Source organism: Canis aureus, chromosome 36 (genome assembly GCF_053574225.1).
Source record: "Canis aureus isolate CA01 chromosome 36, VMU_Caureus_v.1.0, whole genome shotgun sequence".
NCBI classification, from domain to species: Eukaryota; Metazoa; Chordata; class Mammalia; order Carnivora; family Canidae; genus Canis; species Canis aureus.
The window spans coordinates 25,763,526-25,782,376 of NC_135646.1; the positions used below are offsets into that span (position 1 = coordinate 25,763,526).

General features: G+C 34.4%; 1 long non-coding RNA gene across 1 annotated transcript in view; it reads right to left on the minus strand.

The window, feature by feature from the left end:
- LOC144306087 (uncharacterized) overlaps nucleotides 1–14,532 on the minus strand; it is a 40,491-nt gene extending 25,959 nt beyond the window's left edge. Inside the window, exon 1 of the long non-coding RNA XR_013373116.1 lies at nucleotides 14,461–14,532. This is a non-coding gene — a long non-coding RNA (uncharacterized LOC144306087). The remainder of the gene's footprint in view (nucleotides 1–14,460) is intronic.
- Nucleotides 14,533–18,851: the final 4,319 nt, after the last annotated feature.

The window sequence follows — 18,851 nt, forward strand, 5'->3', positions numbered from 1 at the left end:
TTATAATCTTGTAAGTGAAAGAAAAAACAGTAAAAACAAATGTGGATAATTGCCATTTAAATTCTTAGTTTCAGAAGTTTTAAATCTCAGAAAGGGAAATAAATATTTTGGGTAATATATTAGGTCATACCTAAATTGATGAAATTGCTCAACTGACTGAATTCTTAGCTTGAGCAAACCTCCGATGACTTCATTTTATTTATTTATTTTTAGATTTTGTGTTGTATCTTTGTAGGAACACAATTTCTGGATTGTCTAAAACAATTCCTGAATTTTATTTAAGAGACCATGTTGGTTATTGTTAAGAGTTTTTGTCTCTTAAAGGAACCATATCTCAGGAGACCCTGCTGGCAGGATAAACATTCACACTATTCAGGGAATTCATATTTCTTTTAAGAGGGATAATGTTAAAAAAAAAGAGAGAGAGAGAGAGATAATGTTTAATCATTGTTTCTACCTGTTAAGAATCACTAACGTTTAATTTATATTGGAGGAAGCTGATAGAAATATTATGATATAAATAAATAACATTTATGATATAAATGTTAGGAAACAAAGATCAAATTTTTCCATTAATGGACATATCTATAATATATTTAATCCTGCAATTTTGTGTACAATATTGCTATTGATTTCTTTCAAATAGAGAGGTAAGATCATGAAGTCTTCAGTATTTAAAGATTGAGAGTAAAAAAGACAGATATGTATGTCACTCTGATGGTGAAATATTAAGTGTGGAGTTCTAATTACTGGACCTGATGGGGAAAGAAATCTGATAGAGTAAAAATGTAATTATTATAAAATTGTTGATAGTGTAGGTAAATGACTTGTTCCTAAAATTAAAAAATCAAACTTAGTTAATTATATCTTAGCTCATAAAAATTGCAGTGATAAGGTTTATAGATTGGTGAAAAATTAATGAATGCTTTAATGAATTTTCTAGTAAATTATGTAAGTCAGAAGTAACTTAATAAGGAATCTGAAAATGTTTAGAAGAGATTAGATTTATTGAGATATAAAATAATGCTAGAAATAGTGAGACTCCATTTCTATATAGGAGGAATTTAAAATTAAATCTGCCTTATTAGGTTGTATTTCAGTGTCTAAAATAGCTTACCACAAGGCAGCATTTAATAAATTAATTACTGCATTAATTACATAATTAGTTATTATATACATTAATATTAGAATTAGGCACTCTATGAAAATAAGGGGGGGTTCTCTGTGTGTGTATGTGCATAAAATTCTGAGGGCTATAGGCAACAAGTCAAAGTGGTGAGTTTTTAAAAAGATATTATAAGCACATTTAACAGGAGATTTGCCCGTTTAATAAATGTTTAAGTATACAGTACAGTGTTATTAACAGTAGTCATGATTTTGTGTAACAGATCTCAAACTTATTTATCTTACATAACTGATAACTGTATACCCATTGAATAGCAACTCCCAATTTCCACTTCCCCTCAACTACTAGAAACTACCATTCTGTTCTCTGCTTCTATGAATTTGGCTGTTTTTGATACCTCATGGAAGTGGGATCATACAGTTATTTATCCATCTGTGACAGTCTTATTTTACTTAGCATAATGTCTTCTAGGTTCATCCATGTTGTCACATATTTCAAGACTTCTTTTTTTTTAAATTAGGGCTAAATAATATTCCATGGTATGCGTGTCACATTAAAAAAAATCCATTGACCCATTAATGGAAACCTAGATTGTTCCTGCATCTTGGCTATTGTGAATAATGGAACAATGAACATATATCTTTGAGATTCTGATTTTAATTTATTTTGAATAAATACCCAGAAGTGGGATTCCTGGGTCATATGGTAATTCTAATTTTAATTTTTTTTGAGGAAACTCCATATTGTTTTCCATAGCAGCCGAAATGTCTTACATTTCTTCCAACAGTGCACAAGGGTTTCAATTTTTCCACATCTTTGACACTTGTTATCTTTTGTTTTCTGATAATGGTCATCCTAACGGGTGAGAGTTAATATCCCATTGTGGCTTGGTTTGCATTTCCATAATGATTAGGGATACTGAGCTCCTTTTTATGTACCTGCTGGCTATTTGTATGTCTTTTTTGGAAAAATGTCTATTTAAGTCTTTTGCCCATTTTAAAAATCAGATTATTATCCTTTTTACAATTGAGTTGTAAGAGTTCCTTTTGGATATAAACCTCTTATCAGATATGTGGTTTACAAATATTTTCACCCATTCTAAAAGTTGCCTTTTCACTTTGGTTTCCTTTGCTGTGCAGAAGCTCTTTAGTTTGATGCAGTCCCATTTGTTTACTTTTGCTTTTGTTGCCTGAACTTTTGGTGTCATATCCAGGATGTTATTGCCAAGACCACAGTCTGTAGGCATTTCTCCTATTTCCCCCCCACTCCCCAGGTGTTCTACAGTTTCAGGTCTTATATTTAAGTCTTTAATCCATTTTGAACTGATTTTTGTGTATGGTGTAAGATAAGGATCTAATACCATTCTTTTCAAGTGGATATCCAGTTTTCCCCACATTATTTGTTGAAGACATATCCTTTTCCCATTGAGTGCTTTCATTTCTTATCAAAGATCAGTTGATTGTATGTATGAGTTTATTTCTGTGCTTTCTATTCTGTTCTATTGTTCTATGTCTGTCTTTATGCAAGTACCATACCATTTTGATTGCTATAGTTTTATAATAAATTTTGAAATCAGGAAGTGTGAGGCTTCCAGGTTTGTTCTTCTTTTACAAGATAATTTTTGACTACTTAGCATTCCATATGACTTTAGGATTGCTTTTTCTATTTGTGTAAAAAATGCCATTGGAATTTTGATATGAATTGCAATGAATCTGAAGATCACTTTGGGCAGATGGACATTTTAACAATATTAAGTCTTTCAATCAGGAGCATGGTTTGTCTTTCTGTTTGCGTCTTTAATCTCCTTCACCAGTGTTTTAGTTTTCAGTGTACAAGGCTTTAGCCTCCTTCATTAAGTTTATTCTTAAAGTGGTTTATTCTTTTTGGTGCAGATGTAAATGCTATTGTTTTCTTAATTTCCTTTTCAGATAATTCGCTGTTAGTGTGTAGAAGTGCAACTAATTGTTGCATGTTGATTTTGTACTTTGCATCTTTACTGAATTTAGTGAACAGTTTGTGTGTGTGTGTGTATGTGTGTGTGTGAACTCTTTAGGGTTTTCTTCATTTAAGATCATGTTATCTGCAAACAGAGATCATTTACTTCTCTGCTTCTGATCTGGATGCCTTTTATTTCTTGCCTAACTGCTCCTCCTGGGACTGCCAGTACTGTGTGGTATAGGAGTGGATGGCATGCGTATCCTTGTCTTGTTTCTTATCTTAGAGGAAAAGCTTTCAGTTTTTCATCATCAAGTATCATTGTAGCTGTTGGCTTCTCATATTTAATATGTTGTTTTCATATTATTATGTTGAGGTTATTTTCTTCTTTCTTAGCGTATTGAGAGTTTTTATCATGAAAGAGTATTGTATTTTGTCACATTTGTTTTCTGCTTCTCTTGAGATAATCTTATTATTTTTATCCTTCATTCTGTCAGTGTGGTGTATCACAGTAATTGATTTTTTTATGCTGAACCATACTTATATCCCAAGGATAAATCCCACTTGGTCATGTTATACGAGTATTTGAATGTATTATTGAATTTGGTTTGCTAGTGTTTTGTTGATGATTTTTACATCCATGTTCATCATGGATATTGGTCTATAATTTTCTTTCCTTGTAGTGTCCTTATCTGACTTTGGTACGATAGTAATGCTAACTTTCTAAAATGAGTTTGAAAATGTTTCCTCCTTTTCAATTTTTTGGAAGAGTTTGGGAAGGATTGGCATTAATTCTTTTTTAAATGTCTGGTAAAAATCTATGAAGCCCTCTGATTCTGGACTTTTCTTTCTTGGGAGGCTTTTTCATTACTGATTCATCGCTTTACTAGTTATAGATATGTTCAGATTTTCTTTTTGTCCATGTTTCAATCTTGATAAGTTGTATGTTTAGCAATTTATCCACTTATTCTACGTTATCCAATTTGGTGACATATAGATTTTCATAGTAGTCTCTACTGTCTTTTTGTTAACATTTCCACTCTAATCTTTGTTATTTCCTTCCTTCTGCTAACTTTGAGCTTCATTTGTTCTTTTCTAGTTTATTGAGGTGTAAAATTAGGTTGTTTATTGAGGTATTTCTTTTTAATGTAGGCATTTATTATCATCAGCTTCCTTTTTAGTACTGCTTTTTTTCCATCTCATAGGTTTGGGTATGCCGTGTTCTCATTTTTGATTGTCTCGAGATATTTTCTAGATACTGTTTTGATTTTCTTTGACACATTGTTTGGAAGTGTGCTGTTTCATTTCTACATATTGTGAAATTTCCAGTTTTCCTTCCACTGTTCATTTCTAGCTCCTTTCAGTTGTGGTTAGAAAAGATTTCATATTATTTCGGTCTTTTAAAATTTGTTAAGACTTGTTTTGTGGCTTAACATGTGATCTGTACTGAAGAAAGTTCTGTGCTCACTTTAGAAAAATATAAATTCTCCTGCTATCGAGTGGAATGTTCTATACATGTCTTTTAGGTCCATTTAGTCTTTTAGGTGATCACATTTTATTTTCTGTACTTTGGACCTCTCTCACTATTTCTTTCTCCCTTTCCCTAATCAGGATATTTATGATGCCTTTTAGCTGTTCAAAACATAAATCCTCCACACATACATACTTTAGAGTCTCTAAAAGTTCATTTTTCCCCTCCTAACATGTCTGATATTTCCACCTTAAATTTCTATTCCCTTTTTCTACTCTGGTTTAAATAGTTATCAGAGGGCTCAGCAGCTGAGCATCTGCCTTCAGTCCAGGGTGTGATGCTGGGGTCCCGGGATCGAGTCCCACGTCAGAGCATGGAGACTGCTTCTCTCTCTTTGCCTGTTTCTTTGCTTCTCTATCTCTGTATCTCTCATGAATAAATAAGTAAAATCTTAAAAAAAGAGGAAGTAAAATAGTCATCAGTATAGCAGAATTCCTGGGCTAGATAATGTTATGACTATTATATATAATAATATCTGGTTTAAGTCACCCAGTCTATTTGCATAGTTGGGGACTGAAAATGGGAGAGGATGCTTACCTAGTTTTATTCGGCTTTTGCACTAAAGTTTTCTGGATAACATGGTAGTGCTCTCAGGGTCCAAGTATTTAATGCATACCCACATACACATGTAAAGGACTGTTCTCTGTCCTCGTCATCACTATCCAATCTCTTTTATTTGATGTTATTAGAGAAATAAAAGTGTTCATAACATGAATATATTTACCCTTTTCTACCAAAAGTGGTGAGTTTTGTCATCATCTTTATCTATGATTATACAAAGATACAGACATCCAATTTTTGCAAATAAAATTGTAATAAATTTTAAGGCATAACTGCAGATTTGGAAGCAACTTAATTTTATGGAAAATAATGTTGGAGAATTGCTCTAATCACACGTGACACCATTGATATTGTGAACCTGGCAGCATTACACATGTTACCAATTGAAATAAAAAGGGACAAACATGATGACTAAGTTCTTCAAAAGAGAATGATTTAAATTTCAAAGGATTAAGAAATCTTTTTGGAAAATGGATGAATCTTTGAATAATACTGAAAGAAAACAACCTTCTCAAATGATTCTGCTGATGAAAACATAGGCAATTTTGTATGAATGTGAAAAAAATTAAGAAACCCAGTGAGGATGGATTCATTTCTTGGTAAATTTTAAGAATTGGCATATGGTTGTAAGCATATCATCTCTTTCATTAAATAGAAATAAACTTATTTTAAAATTTTGTATTTCAAAGTAAAGTCTCATTCTGTATTTTTATTACCTAATTAAAATTTTGCCATGGTTTTAAGGTGGCTTACTTAAATGTTTTTTCTTTTGACACTATGAAAATTCAATAACTACGTGAGCCAATGGGTGTGTATAGCTATGTAGGTTAAAACCATTTTTTTCAAAAAGAATAATTTCTTGATTTGTCTGTCTAGTGAATAATCTGCCACTGTCTGGACACTTTCTGTGTATCTACAATTAAATAATCTCTTTTATAACAGTCGATGGGTATGCTTGTTCAATCACTTTCAGATGTTAAGGAACTTACATAACTCAATAACAACAACAACAACAAAAAAAAAAAAACAAAAAAAAAACCAAACCTCCTAACAATCTGATTTAAAAGTGGGCAAAGGACCTGGATAGATATTTTTTCAAAAAAGATATAGAAATGACCAATAGGTTCATGAAGAGATGCTCAACACCACAAATTATTTGGTAAATGCAAATCAAAATCACTAAGAGATATTACTGCACATCTGTTAGGATGATTTTTGTGAGAAAGACAGCAGATAATGAATATTGGTGAGATGTGGAGAGAAGGGAAATTTTGTGTGTTATTACTGGGAATGTAAATTAGTACAGCCACGATGGAAAACACTATGAAGTTTCCTCAAAAAATTAAAAATAGAATTACCCTATGGCCCAGGAATTCCACTTCTGGGTGTTTACCTAAAATTATTGAAATTAATATGTCAAAGAGATATCTACACTCTGATGTTTATTGCTCATTATTCACAATAGTCAAGGTATGGAAACAAGCTACGTGTCTGTCCACAGATGAATGGATAAAGAAAATATGATGCGGAAAATCCTAGACGAGGACATACGCAGTAGTCTCTTTGATCTTGTCCACAGCAACTTCTTGCTGGACACATCTCCAAAGGCAAGGGAAACAAAAGCAAAAATGAGCTATTTCCCAATAGCTCCCAATAGCTTCGTCAGGATAAAAAGATTTTGCACAGTGAAGGAAACAGTCAACAAAGCTAAAAGGTAGCCTATAGAATGGGGAAAGACATTTGCAAATGACTTATCAGATAAAAGGCTAATATCCATAGTCTATAAAGAACTTACCAAACTCAGCACAAAAACACCAAAAAATCCAGTTAAGAATGGGCAGAAGACATGAACAGGCATTTCCCCCAAGAAGACATACAAATGGCCAACAGACACATGAAAAGATGCTCAACATCACTTGGCATCAGGAAAATATACATGAAAACCACAATGAGGTACCACCTCACACCTGTAAGAATGGCTATAATTAATAATTCAGGAAACAACAGATATCGGCAAGGATGTGGAGAAAGGGGAACCCTCTTACTCTGTTGGTAGGAATGCAAACTGGTGCAGCCACTGTGGAAAACAGTGTGGAGGTTCCTCAGAAAGTTAAAAATAGGGCTTCCCTATGGCCCAGCAATTGCACTACTAGTTATTTATCCAAAGGATGTAAACATAGTGATCTAAAGGGGCACCTGCACCCTAATGTTTGTAGCACCAATGCCCATACTAGCCAAGCTATGGAAAGACCTCAGATGTCCATTGACAGATGAATGGATAAAGAAGATAAAAAACAGAGGGAGGTAAACCATATGAGACTCAACTCTAGGAAAGAAACTAAGGGTTGCTGTAGGGGAGGTGGATGGGAGAACGGAGTAATTGGGTGATGGGCATCAAGGAGGACACTTGATGTAATGAGCACTGGGCATTATGTGCAACTGATGAATCATTAAATTCTATTTATATGTAGAATGAAAAAAAGGCCAAACTCATCAAACAGAGTAAAATGGTAGTTAGCAAGATCAGGGGGTGGGAGAAATGGGGTGATGCTGGTCCGAGAGTACAAATCTTCAGTTATAAAATGAATAAGCTCTGGGGATCTAATATACAGCGTGATGACTACAGCTGGTAATACTGTGTTGTGTACTTGAAATTTGCGAAGAGAAGAGAACTTCAATATTCTCTCCAAACAAACAAGCTAACTATGTGAAGTGATGGATGTGTTAATTAACTAGATGGTGTGTAATCACTTCACAAAGTATACCTATGTCAAATCATCACATTGTACACTTTAAATATATACAATTTTATTTGTCAATTATGCCTCAATAAAGTCGAAAATACAAAAATAAAAATAATCCCCAATCACTTTAATATGAAGATGTGTGCATTACATTTGAATATCATCTAAAATATTCCTCTTAATTTTGGACACAGTTTCCCTTTAAAACTTAGAAAAATTAACAAGGTAAGGAGGAAATAATATGCTTATAGTATATTATATACGTCTACACGTATGGTCCTTGACTTAGGATGGTTTCACTTAAGATTTTTTTTTTTTTTACTTTAAGATGATGTGAAAGCAGTTTGGATTCAATAGCAACTGTACTTTGAATTTTGATTTTATCCTGGGCTAACAATATGCAGTACCATGCTTCTTGCGATGCTAGGCAGTGGCAGTGAGCCCTAGCTCCCCGTCAGTCACGCAATTGTGCAGGTAAACAACTGAGGCACCTAACAACCATTCTGTACCCATATGACCATGCTGTTACTCACTTTCAGTACAGTATTCAATCCATTACCTGGAATATTCAGCATTTTATTATAAAATAGGCTTTGTATGAGATGAATTTGCCCAACTGTAGGCTAATACAAGTTTTCTGAGTACATTTAAGGTAGACTAGGCTAAGCTACGATGTTCAGTAGGTTGGGTGTATTAGATGCATTTTCAACTCATGGTATCTTCAGCTTATGAAGGGTTTCTTGGATGTAACCCCACTGTAAGTTAAGGAAGATCTATACTATAGGTGATAATACACCTATACCATTACCATCTAGTAACAAATACTTATAATTCTGTTTCAGTGTTACAAAGTGTTACAAAGATATTCAAAGTATATATATATCTTTATTATTTCAAATTTTAATTTGAATTCTAGTTAGTTAACATGTAGTATAATATTGATTTCAGCAGTAGAATTTAGTGATTCATCACTTACATATAACACCCAGTGGTCATAATAACAAGTGCCCTCTTTAATCCCTATCACCCATTTAGCCTATCCTCAACCTACCTCCCTCCATCAACCCTCAGTTTGTTCTCTATCATTAAGAGTTTCTTCTGGTTTGCTTCCCCCTCTCCTTCTCCTTCTTTTTAACCTCCTTCCCACTTGTTCATCTGTTTTGTTTCCTAAATTCCACATACGAATGAAATCATATGGCATTTGTCTTTCTCTAACTGACTTATTTTGCTTAGCATAATACACTTAGCCCCATCCAGCTGCTGAAAATGGTAAGATTTCATTCTTTTTGATGGCTGAGGACTATTCCATTGAATATATACCACATATTGTTTATCCATTTATCAGTCACTGAACCCTTGGGCTCTTTCCTTAGTTTGGCTATTGTTGATAACACTGCTCTAGGCATCGGGGTGCAAGTACTCTTTTGAACCTGTATTTTTGTATCCTTTAGGTAACTATCTACTATCTAGTAGCACAATTGTTGGAGCATAGGGTAGTTCTGTTTTTAAGTTTTTTGGGGAACCTCCATACTGTCTTCCAGAGTGGCTACACCAGCTTGCGTTCCCACCATCAGAGTAAGAGGGTTCCTCTTTCTCCACATCCTCGCTAAAATCTGTTGTTTCCTAAATTGTTAATTTTAGGTATTCTGACCAGTGTGAGGTGGTATCTCATTGTCATTTTGATTTGTGTTTCACTGATGATGAATGATATGGAATATCTTTTCATGCGTCTGTTAACCATCTAGATGTCTTCTTCAGAAAAATATCTATTCATGTCTTCTGCCCATTTCTTAACTAGATTGTTATTTTTTGGGGGGTATTGAGATTAATAAAGTCTTTACAGAATTTGGATCCTAACCTTGTATCAGATTTGTCATTTGCAAATATGGTCTCCTATTCCATATGCTGTCTTTTAGTTTTGTTGATTGTTTCCTTCACTGTGCAGAGGCTTTTTATCTTGATGAAGGCTCAGTAGTTCATTTTTGCTTTTGTTTTCCTTGCCACTGGAGATGTGTCTATAAGAAGTTGCTATGCCTGAAGTCAAAGAGCTGGAAGTGGAAGGGGAGTGGAATTAGAAGCAGCAACTCTGGAGTGAACTGCCCATGTCAGCGGGCTGTTGGGAGAGGGGCCTCCCTCAGGGCCTGCTGAGAGTCTGTGCCAGAATCCTTGGGAGCAGTGATGCCAGAGGGGCCACATTAGCTGCAGTAAATAGTATATTTTTGGTCTATTTCTGTAATCTCTCTTCCCATCCATTTGTAGAAGCGCTAAAAGAAGAGGAGAGGGGAAGAGTGAAGGACAGCTGATTGGTCTCTCTTCCAAGTTCCCTCCTGCTGGGGGAAAGGCCAGGATGAACATGGAACTGAATGCAAGATTGAGATTTTAAAATCAATTAGACTAGACTGAAATATTTAATATTTGAAAGCGACTGGGAAACTATAAGATCTGTCCAAGATGTTATTAGGGATGGGGAAAGGAAATTCAGCAGAACATGTTTGAAGACAGTGAATAGAGAAAAGTCAAATCACACCATCTTTGTACCCCACCGAGTTCAAGGGCTGTTCAACAGGCCAGTTTCACGTGCGAATAGAGGGCCGAAGTTACACTTGATTTCACAATTTTGCTTTGCTTTTCAAAATTTAGCTGTCATGTCAAAACTATTTTCCTATATTACTAAAACCTCTCTCTCTTTTTCTATTATTTATGTGTGTTTATGCTTTGAGACGGTTAGGAAGCAAGGCCCAAACTCCCAGAGGAACGGGGTCATCTTCCTTATCTTGCTGTAGTGCTCGAAGAACAGGAACCGATCCCTGCTCCAATCCTGAATTTAGCTCTCTAGGAAGAAGATGAGAGAGAGCAAGAGAGAGAGAAAGAGAGAGAGGGAAGGAGGTACCTCTCCTCTCTGTCCTAGTACCTTTCATGTTTGCACACTAAAATAAGATGTTTCACATAACATGAGGGGAATTAAACATACTATTAACAGACAATTGGTCTATTTTAGAAACCACACTCTCTTTAATTCTCTAGTCCCCCAATTTTACTATTTTAAATAAAGCCTGTATGAACATTTTTTTTTTTAGTAAATTTTTCTTTATTTGGGTTAATTTTTTCAGATTGTATTTCTAGTAATGAAATCAAAATACATAGAATACATTTTTAAAATGCTAATTATATAGAACAAATATCTTCTTAGAAAATTTGACTATGAAAATAAATTGGAACATGGAAATCATGTTAAGTACAGAGAAAGGTATTCCTATTATTTTTTTCCAATATTTTGCCTATGCTTAAATATTTTTAAAAGTGAGGTCATGATACCTTATAAGATCTATGAATTACTTATCCCAACTAATGTTGTACCTTGAGAATTTTTTTATATTTAAATATTTTTGTAAATTTGATTATAAAGTTGAAATGGTATTTTAGTGAATTGATTTGCAAAAATTTAGTTTTCTTTTTCTTTATCATAGATGCTAACACTGTTTCAGTTGTTTTGGAATTATGATACTGCATTGACCATCCGTGAATAAAACTTTATTTTTAATTTTTTATATTTAATTTTAATTGGATTCCTAGAAATGCAATTCTTGCATCAAAAGTTAGGATTATTTTGCTTAATTGCTTTCAAGAAAGTACCAGTCTTTCAGTCCTACCAGCAATTTATGAAAGGCATATATTTATATTCTTGTTTGTACCCCAGTTGGCATTGAGAATTCCCATGAAAATTTTTGTTTCATGAGAAAAAACTGATATTTTAATTTTTATTTTGATTATTAATGAGGTTGAACTTTTCATTTAATGTTTATTAGCCATGTGTGTCTCTCCTCTTGTGTGTTCTCTAATCATTTTTTGCTCATTTAGCTATTTGATGCATTTACATCTTAAAAGAGGAACTAATTTGCACAAATACATTTCTAACTAGGGAGCTTATGTAGGAAATATTTTCTAAGCATAGGGTGATCTTTGCTTTTGTCTACTCTTAAAAAATGTATTCAGTAAAAATGAATGTTAAGCATCTACTTGGTATAAGAAAGTATATGCTGTAGGAAATAAATTGAAAAAAAAAAACTTCTGTATCTCAAAGAGGAGGCTATTGTATGGCTTGAGTTTAAAATAACTAAATTTGAAAAAAAAAAAAAAAGACTAAGTCTGTTGCTTCTAAAAGTTCTTTGATTTCTCATTAAGAAATTATAAAAACTGGGCAGCCCTGGTGGCTCAGCAGTTTAGCGCCACCTTCAGCTCAGGGCCTGATCCTAGAGATCCTAGAGATCCAGTCCTACATCAGGCTCCCCGCATGGAGCCAGCCTGCTTCTCCCTCTGCCTGTGTCTCTGCCTCTCTTTCTGTGTCTCATGAATAAATAAATAAAAATCTTAAAATAAAAGAAATTCTAAAAACCAATCGAAGTATGCCAAAGAAAATATGAACAAAAGCAAAAATGAGAATAATTACTCAAAATTTTATCACCTTAATGCATCACTTTTATGCTTTTTGGATAGTCTTTAATTGTCTTTGCATCTTGACATAGTTATAATCAGACTCCACATAGTACTTTGTATTTTGCTCTTTTTTCGTTTGCATTATAACTTAACTTAGTCTTTTTACTGGAAGTCTTTATTCTGATGACTGGATCTCTTTACAACTTATGTAATTAAACTCATTTGGGGGCATTTAGATTTTTCCCTTTTTTAAAGTATAATTTATTTAGGCCTATTCTACATTTATATTTCTTGACAAGTTCATTTTTTTTCAATTAAAAAATGTATAGTGGGAATAATCCTCAACCGTTTGCATTTAACATATGAACTTACTAGAAAATAATTAAATAGACTTAAGGAAGAACTAAGTAAGTGTGATTTTGGAAATCATATCACTTTTATTTTATTTTATTTTATTTTATTTTATTTTATTTTATTTTATTTATTTACAGAAGAGGAGTGGTAGAGGGGCAGGAAAAGAGAGAATCCTAATCAGGCTCTGCCCAGTGGGGAGCCTGAACCCAGGCTCTTTCTCACAACCCTGAGACCATGAACTGAGCCAAAATCAAGATGAGCCACCCAGGTGCCCTTGTCACTCTTTGTAGGTGATGATTTTGGGGATGGTTTCCTTGTGCACTCCAGGTCATACCCCATTGATTGCTGTGTGTTGCACTGGAGAGAGAGGAAGACTTCAGTGAAAGGAGACCTGGCTCAAACTTCGCTATATGCAATCTTGATTGACTTATGCTTCTAGAGTCTCCATTGTTTTCATTTATGATGTATGGCTTCTAAAGTCTGCATCACATGATACTGTTATGAGGATTAAGTAAAATAGCATCCAGTGCCTTCTACAGTATGTGCTCCAAATTCATTCAAGTTAATGTTAGATTGTTCCCCACTGCCCCTAGCTCATCTAATCCATCTTCATTTTGGCTATTTGAGAGGAAAATTGGAGCTTGGGTTGGCTTGAGGGGTTAGATTTTTAATTTTTCTTTTTCAAATTCTTGTAGGAATAAGTTCTTAGTCATGGTCTTAAGTTCTCTTGAAACCCCTAAAATATAGTAATTATTGATTTTCCAGCAGCCTACTCTAAAGCAATGTCTGAATAACATTTCAGTTCAAAGAAATCTTTGTTTTCTCTATTTGACATTTGCCAGAGTATCTCAGGAAGAACCAGGATCCTGAGTCACAGCTCAGAAGTCTGCTGCTTTTTTCATGAAGCCAGGCTAGTGCCCCTCCTTCGTACTTCTTGTAGACTTTTCTCTCCGTAGTCATGTCCTTGAAACTTGTCTTTCGCATATTTTGCTTATCAAGTAATTAAGATTTTTGACACATGTCTAACAGGATCACTCAAGATACTCTATTCTAATTCCATAGTAATATATTTTAAGTTATATTTTTTAGGAGGGTGAAATGAGACTCTACAAGTGTACCTGCACACAATGCCTTTCATCCTCATGTGATAAATGATACCTGCATATGTGTACTTTCCTTATCAAAAGGCATCATTGAAATAAGATGGGAAATCCGTGTCCTGGAAAAGCTGCTTTCTCTTTGGAACCCAAAATTAAAGGGAAACTGAACTTTACTTTTATCTGTAGTAAATGTTTCCTGTACTACATGACACGTACTTTACTGGAGGGACATGAGTGAGCCACATCATCATGTCAGAAGTTTGCTCATGAGCCTAATGAAAGAATAGTATGCATATATATTCAAAAATAATAATTTTGAAAAAATAGAGATGCCATGTTAATTTTTTTAAAAAAGCTTTTTCAATATAACTACTGTGTACCATGTGCAATTCATATTTTTCTGTTTTAGTGTGTTGGTATTAATATGATGGATGCAGAGGGAAAGTAAAGAATTCTCTTAAGTTACCCAGGCAGCACATGCGTAGGGTAGGATGAGGGCTGAGGAAGGGCGGCGGTATAGTGAGAGAGCAAAGCCTGGGTTGTGCTCCAGAGTTGAACTACTTCACTTCAAATCCATCCTCTGTTCTAAACTGCTTGCTTCACCTTGAGAAAACTATTGAAATTCTCTTAGCCTCTGTTTCTCCATCTATAAAATGGGATGATGATTATACTCACCATACATTGTTGCTGTGAAAATGAAATTACTTTGGTGGTAAAAGTTCTTGCAGTAGAAAGCTATTGTTATTCTTAATGCATTCTAGAATGTTAGATTTTACCAGAAAAGAATTTGACTGAGCCTAGGGGAGGGGTGGTGGTGGTCAGTAGTTGATAGCTTAGAAAATTCAAAGGAATAACTAATAATTTGTGTATTAAAACTTTTCCCCCATACTATCCATTTTATCCAAATTACAGGCAGGTGTAAAATACAATATAGAACTTAGCTATTATATATGAAAATAGTGATAGAAGAGGGAAATTCTAGGAAAAAAATTATTCATATATTTAGAGAATTATGCTGTCAGCAGTTTCAGTTATCCTCAGTGCCTGATTCTTTTGAACTAGCACTTTGATGCAAATTATTTTTATCAGTCCTATTTCTTTCTTCAACTGCAAAGCACAGGATGAAACCACTTGGAGAAAGAAATGAATCAAATACAGGTAAGGAACAAATGAGAAAAGAAGGTAGAAATGAGAGAAGCAAGACCTGTCACTCAAACTTCCTAGTTCATAATTTTAATGTCAGCCACGTCCAGAATAAACATTCTATTTCATATATATGATTTCTTAAAAATAATTTCAAGAATAACATCAAATAAGTTGCATTGCTTGAGAAAATTTTGAAAAAATTAAGCATTTAAAAATGAGCATGCAATGATACAAATGATACTTGATGACCCCGAATCTCTCCTTTCATTCTTAGCTATATATTTTTTAATAGATTATTTTAGAATAGATTTATATCTAAGAAAAAAGTATCAAGATAGCATTGAGAGTTCCAAATACCCTTCACTCAGCTTCCACTGATACTAACCATGGTACATTTATCAAAAACAGGAAACGAACATTGTAATGATGCTGTTAATGAAACTCTAGACTTTATTTGAATTTCAACAGATTTTCTTTTTTTGTCTTTTAAAAAAGTAATTTATTTTCAAATACTTTCTCTTTTAAAATTTATTTAAATTAAGTTAGCCTGCATATGGTACATCATTAGTTTCAGATGCAGTTTTCAGGAATTCATCATCTGCCTATAACACCCAGTGCTCATCGCATCACACGCCCTCCCTCATGCTTATCGCCCAGTTACTCAGAGTTAAGGGTCTCTTGTGGTTTGTCTCTCTCTCTGGTTTTTTCCCACTCAGTTTGATCCCCTTTCCCTTATGGTCCTCTGCACTATTTCTTATATTCTGCATATGAGTGAAACCATATGATAATTGTCTTTCTCCGATTGATTTATTTCACTTAGCATAACACCCTCCAGTTTCACCCACTTCGATGTAGATGGTATGTATTCAATCTTCCTGCTGGCTGAGTAATATTGCATTGTGGTATATGTGTATATAGGCCACACATATACATATAAACCTTACCTTCTTTATCCATTCATCTGTTGAAGGACATCTTCGTTCCTTCTACAGTTTTCTAGTAATGTCTTTTTTCAGTTCCAGGATTCAATCCAGGACATCAGATAGCATTTAATCTCTTTTGGTCCTATCACAGTTCCTCCATCTTTTTTGTGTATTGGCTTCCTATTGCAGCTATAATAAATAACCACAAACTTAGTAGCTTAAAAGTAGCTTAAAACAATGCAACTGTATTAGCTTATAGTTCGGGAGGATCGAAACCAGAAAATGGGCTAAAATCAAGCTGTCCACATGACTCTGTTGCTTTCTGGAGGTTCTAGGAGAGAACCATTTTCTTGCCCTTTCCAGCTTCCAGAGGCTGCTCACATTGCTTGGTTTGTCCTTCTTTCTTTTATTTAAAAATTTTAAAAGTTATTAGTTGCTGTATATTTGACATATAATATTATATTCATTTCAGTTGTATGACAGTGATTTATATTATGAAATACTCACTACAATTAAGTGTACTTACCAGCTGTCACCTAAGTATTACAATATTATTGACTATATGGGGCTCATTTTTTTTTTTCAAAGCCAGCAAGGTCCAGTCAGTCATTCTCATAATGCTTCAATCTGGTTCTGACCCTTCCTACTTCTTTATTTTCCATTTAAAGATCCATGTGATTATATATGGGGATCACTGTTATAATCTAGGATAATTCCCTTATTTTAAAGTCAGCTGCCTGGCAATCTTGTTTCCACCTAAAAGCTTAATTGCCCATTACTTGGTAACATAACATATTTTTAGGTTCTGGAGATTAGGATATGGACATACTTGGTGGGCCATTATTATGCCTACTTCAGCCTACCCTCCTGCTTCCAAAGATTTGTGTCTGTTTGTTATATAAAATATATGCACCCTACCCCAAGATTCTCAACCATCAAGTCCAAAATCTCATTTCAATCTCATCAGCTCAAAAATCCCAAGCCTCATCAACCTGATCATCTCAATCATGCTTGAGTAATGAATGCTCTGTGCATAATCCATTAGAGGTGCAGTTTCTTTCAATCCATGAACGTGAAATTTAATAACCAGATTATTTATTCCCAAAACACAGTAGTGGGATAGACATAGGGATACCAATTATAGATATTTCATTCAAAAGGAGACAAAATAGAAGAAAACAGGAAGTCATAGTGTATTACAACCTTTAAAAATTTATTTTTCCCCCTGCCTCGACATGTCCACAAATAGATTGTGAATACTCTGCCCAGGAGATTGGGTGTATCAGTGTGGTAAGGCTTGCCTCTGACAAAAGTTCCCCTTCTTGCCTTCCCCTCACTGTGACCTAGTGACATTCAAATGCACTGGGGAAGTCCCCTTGTGTCTTTTCTAGCATACTCCATCCTGATCCCCCCCCCGGTAAAGGACCTTGCTCACAAGACCTTGCTCTCTCTTGGCTTCCCACCTGTTTGGAGGACCTTGCTCCCTTGGTGCTCCTTCCCATGTTGGCCCTCTCTCAGAGTACGGTGACTCTGTCTGGTACCTAAGCATAATAAACTTTTTTTTTTCTTAGCCTTTCCCTTGTCTCTTGTGGCCATACCTGACTGACCATCTTATAAAAGACTGGGAAACACATAGGCCCCAAGCAATTTCAAAGTCCCTTGAAGCTCTCCATTCTGTCCTCTGGGTTTAGCACTCTACCCTTGGAGTCATCCTTCCTTTATCATAAAAGGTACCACATGTTTGAAGCTGAGTAGTTTTATCAATTGTTTCTTGCCTGCAGAACTCTGAGGATCTGACATCCTTCTTGTGTTTCGTTTTCTCTTAGTCCTAACTTGCAGCATTTCTCCTGGTATGAAATTCTCAAGAACCTAACAACATCATGATTTTAGTCCAGTGAGGCCCATGTCAGACTTCTAACCTATAGGGATGTAAGATAATAAAATTATGTTGTTTGAAGCCATTAAGTTTGTGGTAATTTATTGCTACAGCAATAGAGAACTATTACAATTGGATTTAGCAGTACGGAGGTGATTGGTGATATTGACAACAGCCGTTTCAGGGAAATGTCTAGAAGACCTATGAAAGAGAAGGGAAGAAAAACAATTGGAGAGAGTACATATAGGCCACATTTGAGTTTTCCCACATATTTCACGCTTTCTCACCTTCATCTTAGCTCATTGTCTTTCTTCACTATCTTCTTTCTATCCTAATTCTACCCTATTTTTATGGTTAATTCCTATCATTAAGCTTCCTTTACATTCTTAATCTGGACTAGCTCTTTCTACTTTGGGTTCTTATCATCTCAACGCTTACTACATTATGTAAAATAAGCTCTCCCCTCAATAAACTCCTTTGGATGCTCAGCACTGAGCAGAGTGCTTAGTTGCAATAGATGTCAAATGCTTATTGCATTAGTATTTGGGAGGCTCTCGTACATTGATAAATAGTTATATACCCTATTAGTCTATGAAGTTTTCTAGGTGCAGGTACAGTTCAGTAGTTAGGCTTCTATCCAGATATTTGGTAAGGAAAGCAGAAAGTTTAACCAACAGAACAAATACCCATCAAATTTCAGTTAAATTTCTAACTTCAGCGTATAAAGTCTATTTATTTAGGTGAAATCTTTTTTTCCCAGGAAAATATTTATAGATCATTATCCTAAGTTTCAAAAGTAAATTTTCAAGTAAGTCCTAAATTATGGGTTTCCTTGGAAATAAGAAAAAAAGCATATTTATGAGACTGAATATGAAGCTATTTAAATTTCAGCAAAGAAAGTGCTAGAAAATGCTATAAACATTTGAAAGCTCCAGTACACCTGCATTGAAAGCATAAACACACACAACCATAGGAACTAGAAATTTCAACCAATTACAATAATCAGGAAGCAAAATTTACCCAAATAAACAGAAGACATGATTTAAGTTTGAAGGTGTTATAGAATTTTACTTCCTTGAACTTAATTTACTTGTAAACTTTTTCACTTATTCCTATAAATT